At 39.9% G+C, this 12,470-nt stretch overlaps 1 protein-coding gene across 1 annotated transcript in view; it reads right to left on the bottom strand.

The window, feature by feature from the left end:
• Positions 1 to 7,432, bottom strand: part of Elovl5 (ELOVL fatty acid elongase 5) — a 71,972-nt gene extending 64,540 nt beyond the window's left edge. The window contains exon 1 of the mRNA XM_026411237.2: positions 7,323 to 7,432. The gene's annotated coding sequence lies outside the window, so the exon portion shown is untranslated. The remainder of the gene's footprint in view (positions 1 to 7,322) is intronic.
• Between the last annotated feature and the right edge of the window lie 5,038 nt (positions 7,433 to 12,470).

The raw sequence follows: 12,470 nt of genomic DNA, 5'->3' as shown, positions 1-12,470 counted from the left end.
ACTGATTTCTCATACAAATAGAGTTCTATGTTTGTATTCCCCACCCACTCCCAGTGCTTGGGGATAGGACCCAAGGTTTTGAACAAGGTAGGCAAGTGCTCTACCACAGAGTTAATATCACTAGCTCTGCATTTCTGATGTCCAAAAACAAGGCAGCTTATATTCACAATATTCAAAAGAATAGTAGGCAGGAAACAAAAGGTCACCCCTTCCAAGGACTGATCATAAATGTTATTCCCTACCACCTTTCTTTGTCTAAATGTTTGTTTAATTACTATCCACAAAAGCCCTGTGTTGTTTGTACTATCAACCTCTCAGAATGTAATGATGAATAAGAAACTCAACTTTTTGTTGTTTCTTCTGATTTCTGAACCCAAGGCTGCACATACAGATGACTATTTAGGTCTGACAAGCTACAGAAGAGCAGGGTGGCTATAAGCAGACTTCAACCCACCTGTCCGGGTTTGAATCCTGACTCTTGTCACTAGTAGTTGTGCAGCTTTGGACAAGTGATGTAACCTTTCTGCACCTTAGTTTCCTCATCTGTAAAACTGAGATTCCTACACCATGTGGTTTTGTGAGCACAAAATTAATTAATTTAGGTTGAGTACTTTGGAAAGGTGCCTGGTATGTGACACTGAACAGTTATATTCAGAATTCCACAGAACAGTCTCGTTTTTTCTAAATCTGCCAAGTATTCCATTGTCCAAATGTAGCACAACTTATTCTTCTAAAGGATATCTGCTCTAAGTCTTATAATCTTTCGTTATTGTAAATAATGACTTAATATCTTATATAAGATGTATCTTCTATCATGTTAATCAAATTAGCCAATGCCCTACTTAACTGTCATGCACAAGACTCATGCTATCAATACCCTCCAATGGGCACAGGTACTATGAGCTCCAAGTTCTATATACGGCCTGAAGTCTCAAGGAAGAGGAATGATTTACCTGAGTCTACACAGACCTATGTGGCAGAGGAGGAACTCCACACAGATGTGTGGCTGCTAATCTGAATGGCATCATCTTCAATCCACTTCTTATAGTTCTCCTTACTTAAAAGAAGAATAGATGCTGGTATCTTACATCCAACTCAGATCCATAACAGGTAAATATTCAGAAGTTCTGTCAGATGCAAACTCAAATTCTCACTGGGGTCATATCAACTAACAAATACAGCTGATCTATAAATATTAAAGTAATTTGTTTCTTCTGCCACAGACTGAAGCAGAGGTACCCTGAACACACCCCTAGGGACATACACCACATGCCCAAACTCCCAAGGAAGCAAATGAATAATTACTGAATTTGGTGTCCTGAGAACTATTCTTTGGGGAAGCAGAAATTCATAACAATCACTTTGTAGTAGCATTTGCTGTGCCAAGGCAAAAGGGGAACAGTACTCTGGGGTTCAGAAACTCAGATAAAATATGTACTTGAGAGGCCAATTCTGCAGCAAGGCTTTAATTAGGGTCTGTTTAGTATGGGCTTACAAAAGATGAGTTCTGACAGGATGAAATTGTTGACTTGGAGAAAAGGCAAAGGCAAAGGTAGAACTTAGGAGAAATGGCACCCATAACCAGCATGTGCTAAGAGGGGTGTGTTAGCTACTATAAGAATTATAGTTTAAAACTGTATGTATGTTTCAAGAAAATGGTTATTCTCAGGCAGTACAGAGGTGCATGCCTGTAATCCTAACTACTCAGGAGGCTGAGGTAGGAGAATCACAAGTTCGAGGCCAGCTTCAGCAACCTAGTGAGACCTTTTCTTGAAATTTTAAAAAATGTTAAAAAGGCAAGGAGGTGTGTAGCTCAGTGGTAGAGTGCCTTTGCATTCCATTTCTAGTACTACCCACCCCCCCACCTCCCCCAAAAAAGTCATTCTCTCAATTACAGAAAAAACAACAGTATCAGCACTAAAAATTGAAACAATTTCCTAAATCCCAGACAGTAAAAAGGACATCAAAGAAAAGGTACAAAAGACTACCTTAAAATATAAGGAATACTGCTGAGCCACAGCCACAGCCCCTTAAAATATAAGGAATACCAAGACATACTTTTGCCTGAAAACAATTACAAATGTACTGGCAGGGAAGAGGAAGGGGCAAGAGTGGAACTTAGTTTTTCTAAAAAAAAAAAAAAAAAAAAAAAAAAAAATCACCAAGTATGAATATTTTAAATCTAGGGGCTACACAATTCTAAGAGCAAGTGCCTACAAATGAACTAAAAATGTCCCCATGGAGGAAATTTGTCAGTGGGAGCCCAGAAGGAACCAAAATATTTGGAGACAGCAACATTTGTGGGTTGAAATTGGGGTTGGGTGGGTAGGGAGGTCCCATTACAGAAATTTAAAATTAGGTCAGATTCATATTTCTGTGACAATTTGCTTCACTATGCCAGATCTTCCTCAGCAGTTATGCTTTAACCCCTTAATAGTAAAAAACATTGACAGTTTGCTTCTGCTACTGCAATACTGTCACGAACTCTGACATCATCTACCTAAGACCTAAATGATCTCCATTTTCATTTTCTATCCCTCATCAAACAGAAATAAAGGATTTATTCTTGGTGAAAATTAAAATAAGAAATTTTAATCTTCCATTTTTGAAGAAAAGAAACCAATGCCCAGAGTTGATTTTCTCATGGTTGGTAGCAAGTTAGGACAAGAAACCAGAACAACAGTCTGTTTCTATACAATAGGGCACCCTACCTACAATCATGTTTTGCAGTCTTCTTCAACCAAAGTTTTAATAAGCAGAAGATTAACCTATGTGCTTTATGTAATCCTGCATCAGGGGACTGTGTGTACTTTAGTATCTATTATATGGACTATTATGTGAGGTAACTCATTTGGTGGAAGGAGCCCAGGAGACTGGTTCTTACTCCTGGCTCTGCTAGACACTATTTGTGTTAACTTCAATAATATTAGGGCTCTCCTTTTTCTCACCAATGGCATTTATCTCAAAGATATGAAAAGCACCCCATTTTTAGTACTATTAAAACATTGGAAAATGCCTACAGTGAATTTAAGATCTGTTGGTTATAAGCTACATCTCTACCAAGAGGATAAAATGTGGAAAACCATTTAAGAACTGTTGAAATATAGTACCAATGTGTACTTTCACAAGAACCACCAAAAAACCAACCTCTTAAGACAGAAGCTAACCACAAAGAAGAGGAATCTAAACTCAAGAAGAAGAAATGGCCTTTTTGAATACTAAACTGAGCTGTTAGGTATCTCCATCTGGTTTCAAAGTTTCCTCCTGTCTTTATAATTCACTCCTATCCTTATAATATCATGCCTCTTCCACCACCCAGTCTTGGAATGCCCCTCCTCTGGTTGGCCCTTGAGTCCCAGTGGTCTCTAGGCCCTATCCTAAACACAATCTTCTATAGTCACCTGTCTACAGTCTGTGTGACCATTGCTCCAGGTCAGACCTTGTCACTTCTAACAGCCTCTCACCCCTCTTTACATTCCCAGTCTCTGTCCTTGCCGATCCATCTTACACACTTTGACAACTCCTATTTCTGGAGCACACCACTCATAACTTACCCTCCCAGTTCAAAAGTTTCATGATATTCAATTAGCAAACACCTCAGGAAAGGGAACAGTCTAGGGAGTCAAGATGATCTGGGCTGGATGCTTTGTGACCTTGGGCAAATACCTAAAATTTCTGAGTCTCCATATCTTCATCAGTAAAGTGGGAATGTTCTAGTATCAACTAATGATAACTGAGATAAGTCCTCACAAAATGATCTATATAGGATCTCACACACAGTAAATAAAGTTAGCCATTATTACTACACCAGTACCTTGCTTATCTAACCTTTTTTTCCACTTCTGCCCTCTCAGCTTCAGCCAACTGGGCTACTTGTTTCTTGCCCAATGGTTCTGTACCTGTTTGCTCTCCAAATTCCCTCTTGCTTAGAATACAAGTCCTCATTATCAATGCCTGCCAACTAAGATCCTCTACAAAATGGAAGGTTAAATTTCAATGTCCTTTCACTTCAGTTTAATTCAATTCAGTCACCTGTTTGGGTACTGACATCCTGGAAGACCTTACAGAAGACACTGTAGCTGACTTTCTATTGTTTCCCCAGAATCTTCCTTAAGGTACAACAGCCAGCTAGGTGAGGTGAGATTCAACCTCACTTCTGGGATGGGTCCCAGATTATCAGATAGCTACTGATAATCTATTATCAGATATATTCCAGTTATTGCTTCAAGAAACCAAAGGTTTCTTCAAGACCTAGGCCAAAGCCCCTCTTTGAAGATGTTGGAAAGAAAAGTCTTCTTGTGTTGCTATAGTGCCAAGAAGGTCCAGTTAGTTACTGGCAGTCATCTTATAAAATCGACCTAAGAACATAACCAATACCTAAGAGGACTCTTAAATACAAAGCCAAAGTCCTGCCTTCAAGGACTTTTCAGGGCAGGTATGAGGTTAAACCTAACTGAATTTGGCTTTCTACCTCTTGCACCAAAAGCATCCTGACCAATTCAGCAGCTCAAGAAACTGATAATGCCTAATGTGGATGGCTCTGCTATAAAGCTTTCCCAGATACACGTAGACAAGTACCCCAGCAATATGCTTCTGACACCCCTTTGTTCCAAGTATGTGTAAAAGGCTAAATCAGGAAGCCCTTTGGAATCAGGAACTGTGTTATTCATCTTTGTATCTAAACACAACAAATAACTGACAGTTAATGGATTAATAAAAAAGAAATAATGTATGGGCTTTAAAAGGGGGAACAGATTTTAGGTAAAACTGAGACAACAAATATTAATTTTGAATGGCTTAGGTTGGAGCTTTAAGCACAAAATTAGATTTTTAACAAGGTATATGAATGGCACATAGAAAACTGAACAAATAATCCTAGACAGGTGAAGGACAAGGTATATTGCAAGAGGCAAAGTTCTGTGAATATGGAAAAGTCAGCTAACATCTCTAGGCTTTAGTTCTCAAGTGTAAAAAAAGAAGAAGAAAAGAAAAACAGGTGGGTGATAAAACTCACAGGGAGGTTATACAAATTATATGTGGAAAACAAACCATTAGTAAGTATTTTCACAATAGTACCAGAAACAGAATAAATGCAAGGAAAAGACTTATAGGTAACTAATGGGAGGGTTAGACTATTGGTAACAGAAGAATTGGTAGATACAAAGAAATTTTAAAAAAATAATTACAGAATGTATCAGAAGAGGGAAAGTATAATGTCAGGAAGGAAAAAGGTAAAAGTATCTACTCACACTCTACAACCTTCCTCAGTTACCCTGAAGGAAGGTAAACAGTTTTGCCTTGATTTGTATAATTCAAGTTAGAATTAACACATCCAAGGATAAGTACTCACCTCTAAAAATAGAAGAACAAGCAATAATTATGCTGAGAGCAAAAGAGAAAGCAGTGAAAAAAACAAAGACTTTTTCAAACATCAAAGGTACAAAAATTAAGGTCTCTAACCAAAAGCTCCAGGAAAGAAAAGGAACCATTTATCAAATCACCATTTGGCAGAACTGTGCTGGACTCTTTCATTTGTATCATCTTTGAAATCCATATAATAAATACGCAATGTGGACCCCCCTCTCCCACTGATAGACAAAGAAATGGAGTTACAGAGATGAGGATAGTGTCTGAACATATGAGATACTTTCCTTGAAAAATCTTGACAACCAAATTTTAATATGCTTTCTGCTTTCACTTTTATGCAGAATTCTATCCCAGATTCTGTAAAATTATCCATCTAATATCCATAATATTTTCCCTTTTATCTTAAGTTAGGAATGGAATAGAAAAAACAAAAAGAGGTAACAGTACAGAAAGTTTCTGGCAATGACTGGGTTAAGAATCTAAAAGGAAAATGAGCAACATTTCTCTTCCAAGGGCACAGCCTTCCTGGAGAACCCCCAGCAGTCAGTGTCTGAGCTAACTAGAAAAGTGATCCACTTGTCCCCAATCGCAGATAAAAGCTAAAGTGTTTATACACAGCCACCTAATGCAAAACTGTTTGTTTGAATGTGTAGATGAAGCACCAAGTGCTGCTGAGACGTGCAAGCAAAACAAGTGCAAACCAACAGGTTTTTGCCAAGTGGTTAGGGGAACGAATTACAAAACCTAACAAGCAACATTAGGTTTTCCGTACAACCCCATAAAACGCTTCCTGCCACGGGTCCCGCTTAAAAAAAAAAAAAAAAAAGGCTGCTGGTTCCCCATCAAGCATCTCTCAGTTATCCAGCCAAGCATATAAGTTATACACTACATTCGAATAAAGAGGACACACAGAGACCCTTGCAAAACTCGGCAAAATGCATTCTCTAAATTTGCAATCAAGGAGCATGATGATTTTAACTCACAATTAACTGTGAGGAGAGAAAACTGCCAAGTGCAAAAGCACTGAACAAGACAGTTCAAAAAGAACAACTTTTGCTCTAGGCATTACTACCTCGAGTAAAAAGAGGGAAGTCTCACTGGTATGTAAGGAGTAAAAGGGCACTTTTTCTAATAACTCACAACAAAACGCACCCCACAGCTCCCCAGGCAGAGGGCCGCTCCCGCGCCTTCCTCCCCGCCTCTCCGAGGCCCGGAATCCCTAAAAGGGCCGCCCAGGTCGACAGCGAGTCCTCCCCCTCTGGCTTTCCTATCAACCTCATCCCAGGGCTGCAGTTATCTGGTTTTAATAAAAACTGAAGTGGTCCCGAGCTAGCGGGTTTTCCTCAGAGGGGCGGAGGCAAAGGAAGAAGAGAAAAAGGCCGGAGAGGATCCGCATCACTCCCTCCGCGAGCCCCACGCGAAGCTAGGGCAAACGCACCCGGCAGCAGGGTGCCCACCCGACCCACGTCCCCGCATAGGCTCTGCGAATCATCCAGGTTTTGTTTCTCCCTAAAGAAAAGCGCTGACAAGGAGGGAGAACTGGGCGCACAAACATATCCATCCTGCCTCTGGTCTCCTGCACAGTGTCTAGCCTCCGCAGCGTCTGTCAGCACGCAAAAGGGGCTGCCTGCGGTTCGCACGGCCACACAGGTGCGACAGCATCCGGGTGGAAACCCCCGAGGCGCGCTACCTCAACCTGGGTGGCTGGGTGGGCTGCCGTGCGCTCCACCGCTGTACCCGCACCCCGGGTCCACGCTCCAGGGGCCGGGCTGCCCCCAGGAGCCGACCGGCTGGCGGAGCGAGCGGAGTTCTGGCCGAGCCGGCAGCTATTCCTCTGCACTAGGTTCGGGACCTAACCGCGGTCTGCAGCCCGCGTTCCGGCCGCGCGCTCGCTCATGAGGGTGTCATGGCCGAGCGGCTGGCCCCGGCGAAGTTTCCTGGAGCTGACGGCTTACCTCTTGGCTTGAGGGACAGCAGCAGCTTTGAGAAGCAGCAAGGCGGCGGCAGGAGAGCCCTTGGCCAGCTGAAGCAGAGAGGATGTAGGAGGGAGGCACCGGTAGCGAGGATCCGCTGCGATGGGAAGAGGAAGGCGCCGGGTATCTACAATCAGAACGTGGGCTGACCGTGACGTCACAATGGCGCGGCCAGCCAATCCGGGCCCAAAGAATGAATCAAGCGCTATGATGTCATGGGGCTCCGGAGCCAATCCCCAGGCAATAGAACTTTCGTGATTGTAAATTCCAGAATCTGATGCAGTGGGGAGCAGACGCCGGGGTTGGTCCCCCTTAGTTCACGTGTCTTCGGGCAATTTTGCCCTCTTTCTTCCTAATAAGCCTGCGTGGAACCCAGAGTCTGCGCAATAGCAGTAGTGAAGTTCCCAGTGCCCTGAACTCTGGTTCTTTTAATGCCAGTGACATTCTTTGGTAGTACTTGAGCGGCAGAAGCCGACCCTCATAACGGTCTTTTCTACAACTCTTAATGGGAACCAGTTCTTGTTTTTAGCTGAAAGAATTAAATGCCAACGGAGACCACTGGAGCAGAGGGCTGAAGTTAACAAAGCAATAACAAAACCAATCAAAACTCTTGTTACAACCTTAATTATTCCTTTTACATAGATTTGTTGTGTGCTTTTCTTACGGATTTAGTTTTTTTTTTTTTTCAGAGGTACTGCCACCTATGTCTACTGTATAAAATTATTTCAAAGGCGTTGTAAAAGAAGGAATGATGGTAGTGTGCGGGGTGCTGTTCAGCTGGGCAAATTTAAGCACTTAAAAGGTACTCAGGCTGTTTTTCATTGATGTATGGGTAATATAAGGGCTTCATCATCCTAATGTCCTACAATTTCCCCCATTTCAACCCTTCAAAATTTAGCCTTTCTTCTAGTGCCCCTTTTGCTGTATTTCTACTACTCCATGTCCAAGGACCCAAAATAGTCAATTGTTTAATATAGGCAAACTTATTCTTTTATATATTTACAAAGTAATGATTACCTTTTGCTAGCTGTGCTTCAGACAGTGGACCATTACCATAGGAATACTGGTATACAAACTACCTACAAATAGGTAATTCAAACATACACCAATAATTGAGATAATTTATTAACAGTCATTCAATGCAACTTGCCAGCTACTACGCAAGGCATTAGGAGGAAAAGGGGGGTTGGGGGAAGGATTCCCCGACCTTTAAAATGATAGAGTCAGAAAACAACTACAATGCAGAGCGGTAAATGCTACAATGGAATCAAATACACAGAAGTTTCTTTCAAGGGATTTGTTGAAGGCATATTTTGTGGGTATAAAAGATTTCTGGGTATTTCCTGTATTTTTCACTCTTTGTGCAACAATACAAGACCAGAGGTGTCATACTAAGTTTCTGTAACACTAAATTCCTGGTTTTTAAACTTTTTTTCTTTTTTCAATGGTACTGGAGATTAAACCAAGAGACACTCTACCACTAGGCTACCCATCTCTCTCTCTCTCTCTCTCTCTCTCTCTCTCTCTCTCTCTCTCTCTCTCTCTCTTTCTCTCATATATATATATATATATATATATATATATATATATATGCTTTTTTTTTTGAGACAGGGCCTTGCTAAATTGCTGAGGCTGACCTTGAACTTGTGATCTTCCTGCCTTAGCCCAGAGTTGCTGGGATTATAGGCATGTACTCTGTGCTGGGCTATAAGTTTTATATTTAAATAAGATTCCAAAAATCTCAAGTTTAACACCCTACTCAATTGTTTTTGTCTTTATCTATCAGTAACATGTTTTAAGCCCATACTATCAAAATACCTATATTTTTTATTTTTAATTATAGATCATGTAACTATCAAACTATACATTGTGTTAAATGTTTTGATATCTTTCACATGATCTTTCACAGATAGCTGATATGAGTCTTGAATTCATTACAGCATTTATCACTTCACTATAGCTATTTCCTGACTATATCATCTCACTCAGTTCCTGGGGTACATGTACTCCTCTTTAACGACCACTGCTTTAGGTTATAAACTCCATTGGAAGGGAAAATATATCAGATTTTGCACGTTACTTATCTGCAGATCTACATTATAATCCCTGGTATATAATAAGAGCTCAATAAATATGTTTTGGGTAAGTAAATGAACTCTTACTCCCTCTCCCCAACTCCATCATCACCCTGGTGGTTCCATTTCCTGCTCCATAGTTCCAACCTTCTGTCAGATAGTCATATCCCAGGATTATTAGTTCCTCTTGAACATAAATTAGTAAGGCCATGGTCTCATTCTTCCTCTAATCAGAGACCTAGAGTTCCCAATATACACAAGTCGGAAATTTGTGGGAAATTTTCCCTGCCCCAATAACTAATCTTACATACCAGAGTGAACTAACATGACAAAGGTATGAGTTACTCCATATTTCAGCATAATTTGCATTCTTGGGTAAAACTGCAGGGAAACATAACAATTCAAATGACTCCTCAATTTTAACTGCCTTTTTTTTTTTTTTGCAAATTAATGCCATGCTCACTAAATTAATAGAGTTCAAAGGAAGTATTTTTGTTAGTGTAAGAATCAGATTCCTGGCCCATGTGATTCTAAAGTTGAAGCCATCCCTGTTATTTTAATCTACCTATCATGTGATCTAGGATGCAGTGTGAATGAAAAAACCCTGTAAGTCTTCTCTATTTCTTTATAGCATCTTTGTGGTAGTAACCCATAAAATGATTGTTATTTTCTTTTTCTCCTTATTTTTAAATTCTGGTAGCATTTTTCCTTTTACTCTTAATTTTTATCAGTAGGCTCAACTCTCCTCCAGCACACACTTCTCCAAGTTTATTTAAAGATTGCTTCAGTGTTGCTTTTGAGAAAGAAAGTATTTATCATCCTAGGGAAATTATTCTATTGTTAGAGCAGCTGCAGTTGAACAACAACAACAACAACAAATACAATTGAAAGTTTCATTAGAATACAATCTATTTAGTAAACCTGCTGTTTTATTGGGAGTATTTGCATGATGTAAGGAAACACTTTTTATAAGATCTAAGCCTGTGTTTGTCTTTCAAAGTTGTCTAAAATATAGACCAAGTATAAACTATTTTATGCTAAGGATGACACTATGTAGTCTCTGTTGTTCCTACATTCCTCCTTCCCCCAGCCACTTCCTGTAACCTTACTTTCTTCTCTTATAATTTTTGTTTTCTGTTATCTTGCTGCCAGGGATTGCCATTGGTCCAGCGTATCTTTGGATAAGCTGGAGATTAAAGACAGTTTCCTTTCCTTCTCAGACCTTGGAATCTGTTCTGCACTTCCAATGTTTCTTTGCCACTCCTTCTCTTCCTTCTGTTCAACAATGTGTACTGTAGTATATCTCTGTTCCTGTCCTTTGGTGTTCAACTTGACGAATGTCAGCTACTTGAAGGCCCTACCTGTACCTGGTCTGTCATGTCGTTTCCCCAGCAGATTTTTTGGCAAATAGCAGATGCTCAAAAATATCTACCAAATGAATGAACAACTTGTATTATTTCTGAATTCTCTAGCCTTTTCCTCTCCACTTCCTTTTAATACTCTGGGAGTGACTTGGCAATGAAAGAGGTCTGTGTCTGCAGTCTTCTCTGTTTATATTGGCTTCAAGGTAATTTCAGATTTTTGGATTTCATCTAGACTGCTGATTTTCAAATGTATTTCTCCTGCTCACATCTTTCAGCCGAATGCCAGACTCAGATATTTAACTGCCTATTAATGTCTAAAAGGTGCCTCAAACTTAGTGTAATCAAAGATGATCTCTAGATTTCTCCCTATATCTGATCTTCCTCAGATGTGTAAATGACAACTCTATCAATAAAGTTTCTCAGGCCAATCCCCTTACAGTTATGTTTAACTCTCTCTCACCTTCTACACCCAATGCATCAACGAAATCTTATTACTCAGTCTTCAAATATATTGAGAATCTGTTCACTTTTCACTATCTCCACTACAATGATCTAGTGTGTTACTCTCAATCATTCCACCAAAGTTTTGCAATAATTTCAGTGGTTATCACAGAATACTTGAGTCTGGGAGATTTATAAATAGAGGTTTATTTAGCTTATGGTTCTGGAGAAGGGAAGATCAGGCATATAGTGAGGATCTTGTATTCTTCCACAACATGGTGAAAAAGCTAAAGAGCAAGTGGGCACATTTGGAAGAAAGAAAAGCAAGAGATTCTGGGTTCCCTTTATAAGAACCCATTCTTGTGATAAAAGCATTAATCCCTTTTAACAACCTAACCACTTCTTAAAAGCCCCCCTCCCAACATCACTACAATAGCAAACAAATTTCAACATGTGTTTCTGAGGGGACAAGGCCTATTCAAAACAGAACACCTCCTAACTAGACCTCTAGTCCTGCCTTTGTCTCTTATATATAAGTCTATTGGGAACTTATATAAATCACTCTGCTGCCAGAGTGATTTCTGTTAAAACCAAAGCTAAATCACATCACATGTTTGCTCAATACCATCCACCAACATCATGTCTCACCAGAGAATGAAAAACCAAATCCTTACAGTGGCCCATAATGTCTTTCATGATTTAGTGCCTTGCCATTTCTCTGATTTTCTAAAGCTACTTGCCTTCTACCCACAATAACCTCCTCCTAATTCCTTGAATATACCAAACACTAAACTGCCTCAGGGTCTTTCCCCCATGCTTAAAATTATCTAACCCAGAAATTGCCAAGGCTTACATTTTTGTTTCATTCATTCATGCATAAAAGTCATCTTGTTAGGGAGCAAAAACACACTCTGTTTAAATGTGCAACACTTCCCTATGCTTCCTACAATCAGAAACCCTTTTTCTCTGCTTAATTTTCTCCTTTAGGGTGTATCACTGTCTGACATACCTAGATTTCCTTTTTAATATTTATTATCCCATCCCCCAATAAGCTTACTGAGGGCACAGACTTTATTCACAATTATATCCCCAACACTTAGAACATTGCCTCGTATCTGGTAAGATCTAAATAAATATATATTGAGTGGATAAATGAACAAATGAGTGAATGGAAAATTGAAATGCAAATCACCAGGATATACTTTTTCAAGTATCATTTGGCCAAAAATTAAGTCAGAGAAAGAAAATAC

Source organism: Urocitellus parryii, chromosome 8, assembly GCF_045843805.1.
Source record: "Urocitellus parryii isolate mUroPar1 chromosome 8, mUroPar1.hap1, whole genome shotgun sequence".
Taxonomy (NCBI): domain Eukaryota; kingdom Metazoa; phylum Chordata; class Mammalia; order Rodentia; family Sciuridae; genus Urocitellus; species Urocitellus parryii.
The sequence above is the reverse complement of the archived record's forward strand: the minus strand, read 5'-3'. Positions and strand labels throughout refer to the sequence as shown.